Source organism: Arvicanthis niloticus, chromosome 3 (assembly GCF_011762505.2).
Source record: "Arvicanthis niloticus isolate mArvNil1 chromosome 3, mArvNil1.pat.X, whole genome shotgun sequence".
In the NCBI taxonomy this organism is placed as follows: domain Eukaryota; kingdom Metazoa; phylum Chordata; class Mammalia; order Rodentia; family Muridae; genus Arvicanthis; species Arvicanthis niloticus.
In genome coordinates this window covers 43,330,045-43,345,587 of record NC_047660.1, presented here as the reverse complement: position 1 = coordinate 43,345,587, position 15,543 = coordinate 43,330,045, and the positions used below count along the sequence as shown (strand labels likewise).

Sequence of the window (15,543 nt, the reverse complement as noted above, 5' to 3'; positions counted from 1 at the left end):
GCAGGGAGGATCCCTGGGAGAGCTTAGGAAATGAAATGGTCCAGAGAAAATGACTGGGGGCTGTGGAGTGTCACCTTAAGTTAGTGCCTCTTACTGTCCCCAACACTGATTTGTGAAGAAAAACAAATTCTTGTGAGAGTCACACAAGAAATCTGCATACTGCCATACTGCATTAAACCTTGCTTCTGCTGGGCTCTGGTGTTTCCTTAGCTGTAGCAGTCTGTAGACCTGATGCTTAGAGCGATGACAGTTACCGTCAGCGTGCCTGGTTGAGGTTATCGGAATGACCCTGCTGTTAGTTATGGGAGGGTGGCTTAGGACTCCGTGCTATTGTTCTGCTTGTCATTTGCAAGCTTTCTTATCTAGACAGCATAAAGCTAACCTTTGAGTGTTTTGTGGATTTGGAAGCACGTAGGAGAGACACGTGAATGCGCCTGAAAGAAAAACAAGCCTGGGAAAGTAGTTCACAGAGGGTTCAAAGGCCCTCGGGAGCTTTATGGGTTGGTGGGACAAGGCACAGTGATACCTACCAATGTGACTGGGAAAATCGGCAACAGCCTGGACCTGTAAGTGCTAACAAGAGAACAAGAGTAGCCTCTTAGAGTGGAAACAGACTCCCAGGAGCCATAGGTTAAGAACCGCAACACTAGAGGTGGGATACCTCCTTAGGAGTTGTTAGTCACAGAGGCCTTAGGGGTCCCTATTGTCACTGCTGTTGTGTGCAACTCAGAACTAGGTGGGAAGAGCCTACTGCTGAAGACACTGCATGTTTGATCGATGGCCATGGAGAAACAAAACTAGGACTGAACTGGAAGTGTCCCCTTCTGAGGTTGTCCCAGAGAGTTAAAGGCTAAGTCCTACTGCACCATGAGCTCTGTGAACTTGTCTGTAGTGCCATCAGAGAATATAAGTTCAAGACCAAGTCCCTCTGCACCATCCTCAGATCAGACCGGGTTGTGAGAGAAATAATATGACATTTCTCCCTCTCTCTGGGGTTGGTTGTTAGAAACAGGTTCCATAGGCACATTCATTGGGGATTTGCTAATATCTGACAAGCTGTCTGCAAATGCTTCTCCTTTCTATTCCTTAGAAACATCTGGATTGGATCTGAGAATATCCTTAAGTCAGGAGCCCACAGGACAGTTTTAACTGCACCTGGAGGGGGGTCTGCTGGCTTCCTGCATCTTCCCCTTGGGGCTTGTGATGCATATCCTGAAGCAAAGCATAACCCTCTGAACACCCAGAAGGATGCAAACTACACCAGCCACCAGCAGCTTGAGAGAACTGGCTTTTCCACTTGGTTCTGCTCGTGTGCAGCACTGCTAGCCAGCAGCTGCCAATCATACTGGTTTCTTTGGAGACAACTGGTCAAGAGGTGGAGAGGGGAAAAAAAATCCAACAACAAAATGTTATAAGGTAAGGCAGCCATATCACGGGTAAGACAAGTATGAGGAATGCTTGAACCAAATATAAATATGACAGGGTCACCTTCCTCTGACCTAGCTAATGCCCTCATGACAAAGGATGTCTACTTTAGGTGGGCAGGTAGTCACCTGACTTTTCCTGGGTCTACTGGAAGTCGACAGATTTCGTTTGAAGTCATCATTTAGGGAATATTTTTACAAGATGTTCATTTTTCAATTTAGTCTCCCAGATTACCATTTTAAAATTATTTTATTTTGTTAGATTTTTTTTTTAAAAGTGGGCAACAACTGAATGCAAAATGCTCTCTGTGGGGCTGCCTGTTTTTATGTTGAGTTAGGAAGAGGAAACTGTCACTGTGCCTTCAGTTTATTGGGGTTCACAGTTAAAGAAATGCCAGAGAGTTTATGAACATGGTGCAGTGTAGCCTTCGGTATTAGGTGATTTCTCACTCTCCTAGAGGATGATCTATGTCCTCAGATTGTAAGAAATGCAGAGGAAATGAAGGCGGAGGGTGTGGCTGTATTTCACTAGTTTCCTCTTATACGCTCAGGGACAGGAACAGCGATTGGGGGAAGTTTATTCTTCACCACTGGACTCTGCACCTTCTGTCCCCTTACTGTGAAGCTTTGGGTATCTTTAGAGCAGCAGGGACTTCAGTCATGCCTCTGAGTGTACCTCTCAGGTCAGAGAGGAAAACACCAAGCTCCACTGTGTGATTCTCAGCCTGAAAGGGACCGAGTGTCTTCTGATAAACAACACTCGAGATTTTTTTTTCTTTTAATGAAGGCATTAAACTGACCTTCTTTTGAAATGCGCTTCTACAGGGTAAACAAGGAGAGATCTTGTTTTGTCTTCATCCTGGAAAAATAACTTTCCCCCTCCTTTTTCAGCTCAGCACAGTTGACTGAATTGGAAAGGAATCTTATTTTCTCTGGAAAGATTTATTTGCCCAACAGTTGTGTTTTTGTATGTGTGTATGTGTTGGCAAGAGCCGATAGATTTTCCAGAACAAGGGTCGTCTTGTTCACAGTTTGGAGGTGTCTAAGAATTGACGAGGGAATTTAATATTGGGCAAGCCTGCTGCAGACTTAACAACATTCTATATGAATTCTGAAGCATGTCAAGTTTTCCTGGACCTAGGGACCTTAGCTGTGTAGTGCAACCCAACACGCTGGCAGGCAGGTTGACAACTTGCTTTCTTCATTCTCTCCTTGTGACCCTCATGACCTATTGGGAAGCATCTGTGTTTCTGTACCCAAACAGAGAAACTCATTCCTCTCAAAGCTAAGTATAAAACTTTCTTCTTGGCCTACTCTGGGGTCAAGGGTTCCAGGATTTAGAGAAGAGCAATGTGTTAATTTCTTTCTGGCTGAATTAGAAAAAAACAAAACATAAAGGAATCACTATACTTTCCAATTTCCTGCCTCTTTCTCTATTCATTCAGCTTCTCAATGGATTTCAGAGAATTTGGAATGAACATTTCCCTTCTTGACATAAAACAGTTTTTATGACTTTTCATCCCCCCACCACCCTGTGTTCCAGACATTCTTATAATAAAAACTAAAACTCTATGCTTTGGGATACTCTTATGAACATTTCTTTGAACTTAAGGAACCTGTGTCTTGTCAATTCAACCCATTGATTTTAATACAAGGAACCTAACACATCTCTGAGCTGAGATTCTCTTCCTTCTTTTTCCTGCTTCCAAGTCATTGCCTGCTAGGCTAACCCGAGGACAGCTCGGCTGGCTTTTGTACAAGTCACTCAGTGGGTCTTGGCTCTGCCAGGTGTGTCTAGCCAACGTAAAGTGAAGGTGTTTTTCCTTTTAGCTCGACTGTTAAAATGTTTACCACATTTTTCCACAGCCTATTGTCTGTTTTTAAGGAAGCACAGACCAACAAAAAACAGAGGAGTCTGGGAATTCTCCTTTGTACATATTGGCTGCCAGCCTCTTTGTGTATTTAATTTAGTTTTTTAAAAGCCCTACATAATTAAAGGAGGGGAAATATAATTTTTCTTTGCAGCCTGGTTGCCATGAGGGGAGCTTAGCTAAAGGTGTCTCCTCTAAACTGTGCTGGAAGACTTGACAGCCCCTCCCCCTCATCCTCTGGACCCTGCTGTGTGCATCCTTTGGCCTGGCAGCTCTGAGGTCTTAACCAACTGCACTGGGACATCTTCCTAGTTTGTGTGTTTTTTCCTAAGGCATGCTGAGCTTTTCCAAATTCATTCCTAATGCACACCAAAGCCCATGTCGTTTTTGGAATTGCAAACTACATTGATTTCTTTTGTGTTATGCATTCTCCACTTAGAAGCGTTTTGAGACTAAATTTGAGCTAAATGGATTCACACTTCCTTTAAGTTAGCAGGTTCAGGAGAATCCAGGAATCTCTGTGAAAGAATCCCAGTACAGAGAGAGTTTGTGCCTTTTCTTCTCTGTCTCTCTCTCTCTCTCTCTCGCTCTCTCTCTCTCTCTCTCTGTCTATCTCTCTCTCTCTCTCTCACACACACACACACGTGTATGAGTGTGTGTGCATGGTTGTGTATATGTTTGTGTGTGAGTGTATCTGCATGTGTATATATATATATGTGAGTGTGTGAGTATATATATGTGTGAGTGTGTGTCATTGTTTGTGTATGAGTGTGTGTGTGTATATTTGTGTGCATGGATGTGCATATGTTTGTGTGTGTGAGTGTATCTGCATGTGTGTTTATGTGTGTGTCAGTATGTATGTGTGTGAGTGTGTGTCATTGTGTGTGTGTGTGTGTGTGTTACTTGAGACTGAATCCAGGGCCTCATGCATACTGAACATTTAACCCTGAGTTGCTTTCCCAGTTCTTTCTCCCTATATTCTTCAAATACCTCCTCCATCCTTATTGTTGGACAGTTAGTAATTGGAAATGGTGATCACAAAGTAAAAAGAAGAAAGAGAAAGAAATGAGGTGTTCTTGCATACCAGCAAAGACAACAAACAAGCCAAAACCAAAAGCAAGCAAAGAACAACAAAAACAGTTGTTGTCTAGTAGACCTGGGCCCAATTTTCAGTGTTCGTCACATCTCTGTTATCCCTGAAGGGCTCCCTGCCCACTTGAACTCCATGTTTTTCCAGGCCAGGATGTCTTCCAGGTGGTGCCAGCTATTCTATGTCCTTTCTTTCCTCTACCAGCATCCTTTCCCACCTATCCCCAAGGTGCTAAGGACTGCCCATGCCCCCACCTCTACACGGCTCCTGTGTCTTCACCTCTAGCAGATGACCTCAAGAGTTGGAAAAATTTAAAAATCAGATTCTTTCCCAAGAAGCAGGCAGGATTTGGAATGGAGTGTCTGTGAAGGATTAATAAACCTTGTCTCCTGAGTTTCCGAATAAAAGACCAGATGTAAGAGGAAAAATTAATATGGGAAGAACTTCTTACCAAGTTGTCAAGGCTGGCTATTCTCAGAGAGCTGGTACTCATTGTGTTTCTGAATAATGTTAATGTAGCACAGTGGATTGAAAATGGACCATAGATCAAAACAACCCTGAGATTCTACCTCACACCGGTCAGAATGGCTAAGATCAAAAACTCAGGCTACAGCACATGTTGTCGAGGATGTGGAGAAAGAGGAACATTCCTCCATTGTTAGTGAGATTGTAAGCTGGTACAACCACTCTGGAAATCAGTCTGGCTGTTCCTCAGAAAATTGGATATAGTAGTATCTGAGGATCCAGCTATACCACTCCTGAACATATACCCAACAGCTGTTCCAACCTATAACAAGGACACATACTCCACTATGTTCATAGCAGCCTTATTTATAATAGCCAGAAGCTGGAAAGAACCCAGATAGATGTCCTTCAACAGAGGAATGGGTATAGAAAAATGTGGTACATATACACAATGGAATACTACTCAGCTATTAAAAACAATGATTTCATGAGATTCTTGGGCAAATGGATGGAACTAGAAAATATTATCCTGAGTGAGGTAACTCAGTCACAAAAGAACACACATGGGATGCACTAACTGATAAGTGGATATTAGCCCAAAAATTTGAAATATCCAAGATACAATTCACAGACCGTATAAGCTCAAGAAAAAGGAAGACCAAAGTGTGAATGCTTCAGTCCTTCTTAGAAGGGGGAACAAAATGCTCACGGGAGGTAGAGGGTGGGAGGGACTTGAGAGGAAGAAAGGAGAGGGAGAAGGGAAAGGGGAGGCAGGATCAGGTATGGGAGGAGAGGAGATGATATACAGAGGGTCAGGAATTTGAACAGAGGTGTGTAGCAGTGTGGGATGGGGAACTGGGGGTAGCCACCAGCAAGTTCCAGAAAGGCCCCAGGGAAATTATGGAAGAAAAACAAGGGCAGGCCTAAAGTATTGTTCTTCACCAGAAAATCAGTGTTCTTTTTCGTATTGAGGATCTGAGTACCTGGACACCAGTATTAAACTCTATGGCATAGGACCCACTTGAGGATGAAATAATTGTATGACATCCTTTTTATTTGTTGATGTTGATGTGATAAGTCTCCAGTAAAGGACACAAAATTCACGTAAGTTAAAATACATTACATGGGAGACTATGTGTGTCTGCAAATTAAGAGGAGTAGATTCTCAATGTTCACATGCACATGTTATAGGAAGTCTACACTAAACCATGAAACATGACCCAAGATTCTGCAGGAAGTCGTTATTTTAATAGAAAGAGGGAAAGCATAGAAAGCACTTCTGAAGACATGACTGCCTTCTCCATGTGGAGTCCACGAGGCAAAGGGAGCCTGGGCACATTCATGCCAGAGTACAGTGTAACTCATTCTAGACCCAAATGTTTTGTAATTCTCGGATAACCTTGGTTAAGAGAATTAGCAAGAGGATGCTTGGAAAACCTTTTATCTGATTTGGTTTAAACTAGTGTTATTAGCTGAATAAAGAGACCAAAGCTAAACACGCTGCAGACGTCTGTCCTGCACTGACTGCATCGAGAGTCTTCCTACACAACAATTTATGTATCACAGATGTACAGAATCAGCCTACTTCATGGACCTGAACCTTATTTACATGTTAGTGGTATTTTTCAAAGTCCTTACTTCTCTCTGCCTCAGTTTCCTCTTGTGTAAAGTGGAGATGATCACAGCTTCTGGTTCAGCAGGCCCTTGAGAAGATGGGTTTGGAGTGCAGAAAGCACCAAGTGTGGTGTTAGCATCTGATCTGTTAATATGCTACTTCAGCACAGGACCCAAGAAGGGTATTCTGTGCTAAGGAATCTGTACACACCATCCAATAATTCACTTTAAGTGGTTAATTTACATATATTCCCAATAATTAGTTTTCATAATATTGGAGACACTATTAAACCTACTTTCTCAACTGATGACCAAGGAAAATCATCAATTTGCACAAGTGACCAGAAGCCAACGCCTTTGAGGGTCACTGACTTAGTAAGCTTGTATAACTACTTTGTAAGGACTGGTGAGAGTGCTCACAGGAAATAGTAAAATATCTCAGGTCACATTCAAATAGGAGTGGAAAACCAAACAGGAAGCCATCCTGCAAAGTGCATCAGCTCCCAGTCCCACACCCTATTTTAAACAGGAAAGTGTGACATGAAGTGGAGTGGTTGCAGTTAATCTCCGAGCAGAAAGTCCCTGGGGGTGAGTGAGGGGCCTTAGCCAGCAAGTCAGCAGAAGTCAGGGCTTTGCAATTTCTGTGCTGTTTCTGTCAGAGTTTTTCTACAACAGTTCTAGAAGCCATTTAGCCGACATATCAAGATTGAATATATTCCCATTTACTTAAGTGAGAAGTGATTTTTCTCTTTAAAGCTGTTTCCAAAGTCAGTGTTCCTTTTTTTTTTTTCCCCCTGTGAGGTGGTTTGGCAAGCCTGGCCTGCTGAATCTTGGCTCCTACATCTTGTTATTGATCACAGTTCTTCAGTTCTTGGGGTGGGTTGAGAGGTAGGAGGTAATTCCTGTGTTGAATGCTTCTACTCTAGAAACTTGACCTTCAAATCATATTTTTAAAAAAATGAAGAAAGAAGGGTTCAGATTGGTCAGTTAACAGACATATGTTCTCCAGTCTGCTAACTGGGACATCAACCTTCAACCTAGGACTGTTTGGCTCCAAAGTCCGTTTGTCCTGGAGTTGATTGAAGACAGACCAGATAAAAATCAGATTCAAGGCCAGGGTAATTTGTTACCAGACTCCAATTATTCATTTACACTTGTGTCAAAAAGAGGTTGAAGTTCAGGCCTATCCAAACAATTGTCAGACAGATGAATTAAGGCACGGGGCAGAAGAGACCCCGCAAGACTGGCCATTTCTCTCGGATTCACTAAACACTTTGATGTTATCCAAAGACATTTGCGGCCCTTAATCTTTTAAAGCCCTGATCCTCCTGATGGTCACTTATGCAATAAAGCGCATGCTTTGTTCTCATGTGTGATAGCCTCCCCTGGGGTGTGCTCTGGGCTGTGCCAAATCAGCTCCATCAGTACTCCCATAATCTCCTCCTCGTACTATGTCCTGCCAGAACGCACGTAGACTGTGGGAGGTCACTAGAGCTGTAACCTCAAGTCCTCACCCATTTGTATGAAATGATCCAGTATTTGCTGCTGTCACCATTGCCCAGAGTCTGGACACACCAGCATCTACACTAAGCCGTCTGTATGACACCAGGATGAGAACTTACAATTCAGACGGAACAGGCATGAGGGCAGATCCCTTTGCACGACAACAAAGTGATTGTACTTCTGCTTTGCTCTTTTAGCCTGCATTTTGTGTGATGCTCCTTTCTGAACTCCATGTTTCTCAGCAGAACAAACTCACCTTGCTTTATCCGTACCACCCCTCCTCCTCTTCCCCTCACTGTTTTGTATGTTCATCTTGTGCCATCCTTAGCTCAGGCAGTCATGGCTGTCTTCCCAGAGGATGACCTGTCCACGGGTCTCCCTGACTCTTTTCTCTTTATAATCTTTACATTTGGTTCCTGCTGGTTTCCTCTTCCCCTGATATAGTTTATGGCAACACAATCTTAAGCAGCTGCTCAGACCCAAAGCAAACTCCGTTTCTGTACCTTTAGTAGACTTTGCCACCTAATCTCTGAACGTTCCGGAGTTCTGTATTTTTTTTTTTTTTATGCTCCAGACAAGTTATAATAATGATGGGTGCTTGCAACACCCTCTGTGTACCCACTTTTATCCTTTGAAAATACTTTTCATTCTTTGAGAATTTTATACATTCATACAGTGTATTTTGATCATATTTATCCACTATTCTTCCTGGGTCCCAACCCCCCAACCCATCTCAACTTTGTCCTCCCCCTCCCCCCCATAGCCCATTGATTATGGTTCATGCTGTTTATATACTCATGGATAGTGGAACCATCCAATGAAACATGGTTGACCTACCAGGGTCACACCCTGAAAGAAAACAGTCTCCCTCACCATGAAGCTATGAACTGTCAGTGGTTCTTCAGTTAGTAGTGGGGTTTTTCAAACCCTTCACCCTCCAGGCTGGAATATTGACTGGCTTGATTTCATGAAGATTTAGTTTAGGTAACCATAGATGCTATACAGTCATGAGTGCACTGGTCTTCTCCTAATCAAAAGCAACTGGTTTTGGCCAATCCTCTCCAACCTCTGGCTCTCACACTGTTTCTGCCTCTATTTCTATAAAGACTCCCAAGCCTTGGGTTGTGTGTGATATAGATGTCCCATGTTTGAGAACACCACAGACACTTATTCTGTGTGCTTTGACCAGTTGTGAGTTCTCGCATTAGCAATTGTCCACTCCACAAAGAAATATCTCTGATGAGGACTGAGAGGTGTTCTAATCTAGAAATATAGAGACACCAATTTACAGGATAGTTTGATGCTATGTCCATTTAGCAAATTAATAGTAGCTTAACTACTGAGACTTATGAGTTCCCCAACTGTGTGTCCTTACATATCTACAGTACCAGACTTGCATTTCTTCTTGTGGAGCAGGCCTCAAATCCATCCAGAAAATGGTTGGTTACCTCCTTATCCTTTGTGCCACTATTGCACCCATGGGTGCATCTTGCCATGTCAATCATTATTGTAGTTCAGAGCATTCATGGCTGAATAGACGATTGATGACCTCTCCCTCGGCACTCTGCATAGCACCACTGGTTCTATGAAAACTATCAGCAGGGAGGAAGATTCCTGGTCTATAGCATCATATTAGAGAATTTCCCACTTGTCAAGATCCTAGGCATCTTTCTACAAAGTCCCCTCTTGATTCTTTCAGTTGGAGCTTTCATTCTGCTTGATTGTTCTTGTTTTTACTCTAGTTTGTTTTAGTCTTGTTTTCTGGTTTCTCGCCACATCCCTTATACCTCTCTCTGTGTCTCTCTTTCTTTCTCCCTCCCTCTCTCTTTCTCCCTCCCTCTCTCTTTCTCCCTCCCCTCGCTCTCATATAAATCTTTTCAACTTACAGTAAAGTTATAACAATAAAAAAATTAGCCAGATGTTGCCATTATCCTACTAGTGAGAGTGGACTGCATAGCATATCTCCCAGTCAAGGAAAAGATCAAATTCAAAAAAAAAATTCATAAGTGATTTTCATTGTATATGTACTGCTTTCACATCATTGTGACATCAGAAAATCTTAAGTGAAAACATTATAAGCTGGAAGCTATCATTCCTTTAGCAACTGGAATGATGTAACCTCTGTAATGATCAATATTGTAAACTGATCATCTTGATTATGATGTTATTGATGATGAAGATGATGTTATGATGATGATATGATGATGGTGGTGGTTGAGAAGGAGGAAAAGATAACTTGAAATGTTGTTTGGCTTCTCTCATCATAGTTAGACAGCAACCCTTAATGTTATAAAAATTTCCTTTGTGTCCAACTGAAATATGATCCCTTGAAACTCAGCTCTATTAAATGACTGCTATCACAAATTATATGACTTGAGATGCAGATTTGAGATTGGCTGATCCAGTCAGGTGTGGTCTATGTGCTTCCCTTCCCTACTGTATCCCTAGGGTTCATCTTTCTCACATTCTCAAGCATAAAGGCTTCCCTGAGTGCACTCACCCTTAGCTGCTTCTCTGGGTTTTTTCCAGTTTATGTTGAACATTGATTGCTACTTGGGTTAATTTAGTGCACTCACCCTTAGCTGCTTCTCTGGGTTTTTTCCAGTTTATGTTGAACATTGATTGCTACTTGGGTTAATTTGTGAAGAACATCTTCCTCTGGGCTAAGTTCATCCCTGGCCTATAACACATGTAGAAGTAAGGTACATGAGGGTCACTAAAGATTCGCTGGCTTTATGATGATTATGTAGCAACCTCCTTGGGGTGGGGGGCAGAGGCAGAAAAGTGTGTTCTTCCATCCACACAAGAAACTGTAATTAAGCCTTGGGATTAAATCTTCAAATATTTGACAGTGACTACCCTATCTCCCAGTTATCTTTACTGGAAAGATTTAGGTGCTTTAGAAACAGATCGTGGTAAGGGGACAGGTAAAGGATCTTGGTTAAAATACAAGAGACAGGCTTCAAAGGGCACACATAGAAGATTTGCTTATTTTTTTTTTTTAAGATTGAGTGGATAATATGACAGCTCATTAATAGAGAGATGGAGGAAGAAGTTGTAATTAGCACACCATCTGAAATACATCAGTCATTTAGAATACTTCTGTATACTAGTAGAGACATAGTCCTATGCTTGGTATCATAAGCTAGTTGTACAAATATGACATAGTTGTGAGCAGTTACAATGTTTTGTGTTCATTACCATCTTTGCACATGGAAAATACAGATCCACCCATGTCTTTCCCCCTAATCGTTCTTTCCAACTCTTATTTTTATCTCTCCTGGACCTTGCAATAACTTCTTAATTGGATCTATTGACTCCTGTTGCTCCATTCTCCCAAATCAAAGCACATGGTACAGTGAGGGGGCAATTATGCAAAAAGAAAATCATCTCTAATCACATTTCAGACCTCAAAGTCCTATTTCCTTAGAGCTTCCGCTCCCCCATCCTCCTTGAAGACTCTCTGAGTCTCCACAGAGTTGATCACACATGATCACGTTTTACCTGTTTCTAACACATCTCTATAGTAGCACTCGAGACACTTTAAACCCCTTTCTTACTCCCACTGTAATCTCAATACTGCATTATTCCCATTGGTGACTATGTTGCTCAGCACCTGGTGTCAGTCTGAAGTCTTGTTGATTGAATAGAGTCCAGCTTCCATGGCACAGTATTCCTGGAGGCCTCTGTAGTGTAGGCTTCCCTGGGTCTCCAGCAAGCCTGGCCTGTTTTGGACAAGGTTATCTGGAATAGGCAGACCTATCCTTCCTTTGGTAAGCCTTGGCTTTTCCTACCTCAATGGCAGTGCCCATCTTAGCAGCACATCCTTTTTTCCTGTTTTTGGTCAATCTTACTTATTGTTTGGAGAAAGGCAAATATCCTTTCTCCATAGACTTTGTGCACACTTTGTTTATGGCTGTTTGATTTTTTCTCTCTGACAACATTAAATACATATTTTACTCAATTTCATATCCACGACAGCCTTTTGGGATGGGGACTTGGCCAAAGACATGTTAAGATAATTTTGTATGGTGAAAATAATCTTATTATCACAAAGGTCCTGTTGAACACACAGCCTCACTCAAGGTACAAAAACCTTGATCGCAGAGATTAGCTAGTCTCTGTGGTTAAGAGAAGTTGTTGTTCTGGCGGAGGATAGGTTCTCAAAACCCACTTGGTGGCTCATAATCATCCTCAACCCCAGTTCTGAGGGATCCAACACCCTCTTCTGGCTTCCCAGGGCACCAGGCACACACATGACACACATATGTGCACCACACACACACACACATATGTACACCACACACACACACACACACACACACACACACACACGCACACGCATGCACACAGACACACAAATAAAGATAAATCAATCTTAGATCCGGATTCCAAGCAGTGTTAGAAAGTAAAAGAAAGGGCCTTCCTGTAAGCAGCCAGAGGTGACCCGTGAAGACGGTTTGCTACTCTCTTGACACAGAAAACCCTACAAAATTAAGCAAATCAAGAGGGTCAAACCTTCTTTAAGAACCACTTTAAGAACATCTTGGATACTGCCCAAGCCATGAAGGGTATGAATATCCGAAAAGCCACCAAATGTCTGCAAGATGTCACTTTAAAGAAGCCATGTGTGCCATTTAGGTGGTATAATGGTGGAGTCCATAGATGCCCCCAGGCTAAACAGTGGGGCTGGACGCAGGGACAGTGGCCAAAACAGAGTGCTGAATTTCTGCTGCACATGCTTAAAAATGCAGAGAGTAATGCTGGACTTAAGGTATAGACTACTTAGACTCAGATCCTCTAGTCATCGAACACATCCAGGTGAACAAGGCATCCAAGATGCACTGACAAACCTACAGAGCTCATGGCTCCATTAACCCATTCATGAGCTCCCCTGACACACTGAGATGATCCTCACTGAGAAGAAACAGGTTGTTCCAAAGCCAGAAGAGGAGGTTGCACAGAAGAGAAAGATATCCCAGGAGAAACTGAGAAACAAAAACTCATGGCACAGGAATAAATTCAGCATAATAAAAAATAAAAAAATAAGATAAAGTAGATAAAGTAAAGTAAATGTAGATAAAGTTTTTTTTTTTTTTTTTTTTTTTTTTTTTTTAAGTAAATAAAGACAAGAGTTTTGTTAGAAGGTGATCAGACCAAAGTCTTTCCTCCTTACCTTCCTCTGGAGAAGAATAAAGGCAAGAGGTTCCAGCCCAGGATCCCTACAAGAATTTCTTACAAGTATAAAAAGTTTCCTCTCACCTCTCAGGAGGGCTGGACCAAGCATGGAGCTGCCCAAGTCTCAGGGACTAGTTGGTCCCTGGCTGTTATCCACGTGCACTTTCCAGATGCTTTACACGGGTCCAGTTATGGAAAATGGCGAGCTTACCAGCAATGAGCTTACCAGAACCGATGCAGATGTGCAACAAGCAAGGTGCGCGTGCGGTAATGAACAGGAAATGGCTCCATTTAGAATTAACAGCACATCTGAGGAAGCAGAAAGAAAAGCAGGAACGTGAAGTCTGTGGAGTTGTTGCCAGATCATCTCTTAACATCTGTGTGCTGAGGAGCAAAGCCACTCGAACTTTCTGGGCCTGTTTCTTTGAGTTATTGAGGCTTAAAAAAAAAAAAGTTGGGTTCATTTGGTGTCAGGCAAAGGCAGCCTCTCCTGTGCAAGGAGTGGGGGGAGGGTGAGTGAGGGTGGGAGAGGGATGGGGTGGGGATGGAAATGGGGGTGAGGATGAAGGTGGGGTGGGGCGGGGGTGGAAGTGGGGGTGGGGATGGGAGCAATGGGTGGAGCTCCTGGGAGAGAATTCTGTCACTGTCAGGTGTCTGGAGAATGTCAGAAGCCACTGGACTATGTGACTGCCACACTCCATTTCAGAGCTCATGTACTTCCAGTCTAGGACAAGCTGTTTCTCATCACTTTCTGAAAAGCAAGGAAATTAGTACATTTGAAGCTGCTCCTATGTTTAAAATAGACCATCTTTCCCCCCCCCCCCCCCCCCCCCCCCCCCGGCGTGGTAACTTGATCATTTAGTTTTCTCGGGAAGTGTAGAGCGGCATGGGGGAGGAAAAACTTTAACAATGCGGGGGCAAAATTCATGCAGTTGAAAGTGAACGCCACAGAGCCGAAGGACAGGACAAGGAACTTGACCATCTTCGAGGAAAGTGCAGTACTTAGATTCCTTTTGAAGGTTTATTCTTTTACTTCTCAGTTAATGATGTGACTGTGGGCTATTCTTAAAAAAATTCAATTATTATTAGAAAAATACAGCAAATAATTCTTGTGGTACCCGTGATACTAGGCTTAATTTCTTATGAAGTAATTCCTACTAATTTTATAGTATTACATTTTTTGAGACAGGGTTTCATTGTGTAGCCCAGGCTGGCCTGCAACTCACTGCTGGCTTTAAACTTAGAATCCTTCTGTCTCTGTCTCCAGGGTCCTTGTTGGTATCAAGAACCGGCTTTATGGTTACAGATTGCCTCCAAACCAGAGATGGACGGTGACATCTCCCATAGGTGACAGTGACCCACGCATTTGTTGCCATGGCAATCGCCATACATTCCCAGCATCCATTTGGTTTATTTCCCAGGCTTACTTGTGAGTGGTTACATCACAGCCTAAATAAAAGGCAGATCTCACTTGAGCTTCGCCCTCTCTCTCTTCTCTTTTTTTCCCTTTGTCTCTGCTGCCTCCTTTTGCTCCCCTCCCCCATAATAAACCACTCTCAAGTGGAACTGCATTGTCCTGGTGTGGTCTGTCCGGACAGGAGCTGCGATTCTAACACAACAGTCCTGAGTCTCTTCTCAACTCTGTCTTTCTCTCTGCATCACTGTTCCTCGGCTTGTTCAAAATAGACAACTGTGTCAAAACACCTCCTGAAGTCTGTTTTGAAGAAACCCTGATCAATGGGAGGTTCATAGTATAAACAAACAAACAAGTATTTAAATAAATAAAAGAAGGCGCAGCCCAAATGAACTGCAGGCTTCAGACTCAATTCTACAGCACAGCTTGGGTTCTAAGTTTTAGAACACTCTGAATTCATGTTTTCTTTCTCTGATTGTTTGTGGAACTGTCGTCCAGTAGTTGCTGTGCTATGTGTGATCTTTGTCATTAGCCTGGATCACCGCTGCCACTGTTGTGCAAGTCAGAGGCCCATCCTGGTGTCCCTGGTGAATGGAGACTCCTCCTGTGCCCAGCAAATGACTCTTTCGTCATTTGCACATGAGATTTATTTACTCAGCTGTATGCTTCCGTCCATGGGGTTGGAAAAAGGGCCTCGTTATGTAAGGTGGCTATAAAAATGAGTTTGCCTCTTCAAGGTCTCCTGGGCCACTGGAAGAAGTCCAGGGTGTGCTCTGCTGCACACACACTTTCATTAGGACCTGATAAACCAGCTCCCTTTGTAGCTCTCCCTTCCCTCACTCTGATCACACTCCCTCGTTCTTGGAAAGCCTTGGGCTTCTAGAGTCTTCTTCCTATTAGTCTCCAGCTGGGGCATGATAAAGTACCATTGAACTGCAACCTTTTCCAGAGCCTTCATGGACCCCTGACCCATCTAGAAGTATA

The 15,543-nt window shown here is 42.9% G+C and overlaps 1 long non-coding RNA gene across 1 annotated transcript; it reads left to right on the top strand.

Moving 5' to 3' along the window:
• The first annotated feature begins 427 nt into the window (after window positions 1–427).
• On the top strand, window positions 428–14,620 carry LOC143441671 (uncharacterized). Its single transcript, XR_013109261.1, has 3 exons — window positions 428–566; window positions 1,091–1,416; window positions 14,413–14,620. It is a non-coding gene; the product is annotated as an uncharacterized LOC143441671 (long non-coding RNA).
• The last annotated feature ends 923 nt before the right edge of the window (window positions 14,621–15,543 follow it).